The 2,050-nt window shown below is 30.7% G+C and overlaps 1 non-coding gene across 1 annotated transcript; it reads left to right on the top strand.

Moving 5' to 3' along the window:
* The first annotated feature begins 1,523 nt into the window (after positions 1-1,523).
* Positions 1,524-1,596, top strand: TRNAA-AGC (transfer RNA alanine (anticodon AGC)). Its single transcript has one exon. It is a non-coding gene; the product is annotated as a tRNA-Ala (tRNA).
* Positions 1,597-2,050: the final 454 nt, after the last annotated feature.

Below are 2,050 nucleotides of genomic sequence, written 5' to 3'. Positions count from 1 at the left end.
CAATCTATGTGGTGTAAATTTGCTTTATAAACTAATGAATAAAAAATCTACCAAGCTTAACAAAATATATATATATATATATATATATATATATATATATAACAAAAAAACAATTTTAATGTGGACAATGTAGTCCACATATAAAACATCCCAGGTAAAATATTTTAATGTCATATATATAGAATTGTTTTAAATTTTTTTGTATATATCATATAAAGAAATTGAAAAAATAAATTTTGTGGTTGTGTTGTCCATATTAAAACTAATTAAAACTAAGTATATACTAAGTAATAACAACAATGCATGCATTTAATTAAAACTAAGTGTACATACATACATATATATATATATATATATATATATATATAATATGTTTTTTTAAGTGAATATTTTATTTTTATTTTAAAATGGACACTTGTTAATTCTAAGTTAATACAAAGCCAATTACATATCTCCTTCATACTAGGTTGTAAAATGCACAACAAATCTAGTGAGCACAATGAAAATAAAAATATTGATAAAATGAAATAGATGTAGCATTCACATCTAAACAATATGAATTTAATATAATAAGTATAATTAACTTTATTTATTTAAAATTATGAATACAAATAACATATTTTAATATATATTATAGTGTAATATATCTATATTTTTGAAAAAAATAAATTTATATATAACCATTTAAAAAAATAAATGTAAAACAAATTAATTTAATTTATAAATTATTATTTAAATTTATAAATTTTATAGAAAAGTCATACAAATGTTTAAAATAAGTAAATAGAATTTCAGCGTAATTTAAGTTTAAATTTAATGTTATATACAGTAAAACAATATTTATATAAGTTTTATTTAGCAACTTTAAATTAAATGGAATCCATGGAAAATCCAAAATTTCTAAAATGCGCAAGAAAAGGAAAAGAAAATGTCTGCCTTCGTTCATGGGACCAGCAAAAGGATGAAGATTAGACAGGGCTCGTGTCTCCCTGTACCATGCGTTCATCTTTAAACATTTCATGGGTCCCGTAACCACATTTATTGTGGCCGATTACCATGGCATGAAATGGCGGCATGGCTATGGTCATACATAAAACGGGGTACTATAAAGCATTAAAATCCCTATAGCATGGGATTTATGGCTTGCCATATACAATGCTATTTGATACAGTAACTTGTGCTTTATGCTACAAGAACTCAACCCAGATTGAAATAATTATACAGTAAATCCCATTGACATAGAATGATCAACATGGACAAAATCCAATAAAAGAATAGGACTCACCAAATGTATACAATATTTCAAACCCATTGCAAGAACAGAGATAAATGACTTATCTGTCTAGAAAGAAGATTATCAGCGACTGATGATTATGTAACCAAATTCGATCCTGGCAACGACGATAATACCTTTCATTCCTTGTTCCAAGATTTCCAAGTCAAACTGATGGTTATGTATGTACTATATAATTATGAAAGAAACAAATAGTCTATAAGATCAATAAGTAATAAAGCTTGCGGATGGGGATGTAGCTCAGATGGTAGAGCGCTCGCTTAGCATGCGAGAGGTACGGGGATCGATACCCCGCATCTCCATTTCGGTAAACGCCATGTGCAGGGGTTTTAATGAGGACATTCTTCCCAGGGTTTTATGTTATTGCATTTGCTGAGAGCACGGTTCCCCTCTTCCAGAGGTACGGTGATCGATTCCCCGCATTTCCATTTTGGTATAGGTCACATGCAAGGGTTTTCCCGGCCAATTTGTTGTAGAACGGGGTTTTGATGAGAACATTGTTCCCAGGGTTTTATGTTATATTGCATTTGCTGAGAGCACGGTTCCCCTCTTCGAGAGGTACGGTGATCGACTCCCCGCATTTCCATTTTGGTATAGGTCACATGCAAGTGTTTTCCCGGCCAATTTGTTGTAGAACATGGTTCCAAGGGTTTTATCTTATATTGCATTTGCTGAGAGCACGGTTCCCATCTTCGAGAGGTACTGTGATCGATTCCCCACATCTCCATTTTGGTATAGGTCACATGCAAGGATTTT

This window comes from Pinus tabuliformis, chromosome 8, assembly GCF_031772625.1.
Source record: "Pinus tabuliformis cultivar Carrire ecotype Pingquan chromosome 8, CPIR1, whole genome shotgun sequence".
Classification (NCBI taxonomy): domain Eukaryota; kingdom Viridiplantae; phylum Streptophyta; class Pinopsida; order Pinales; family Pinaceae; genus Pinus; species Pinus tabuliformis.
This window is presented reverse-complemented; position numbering and strand designations above follow the sequence as displayed.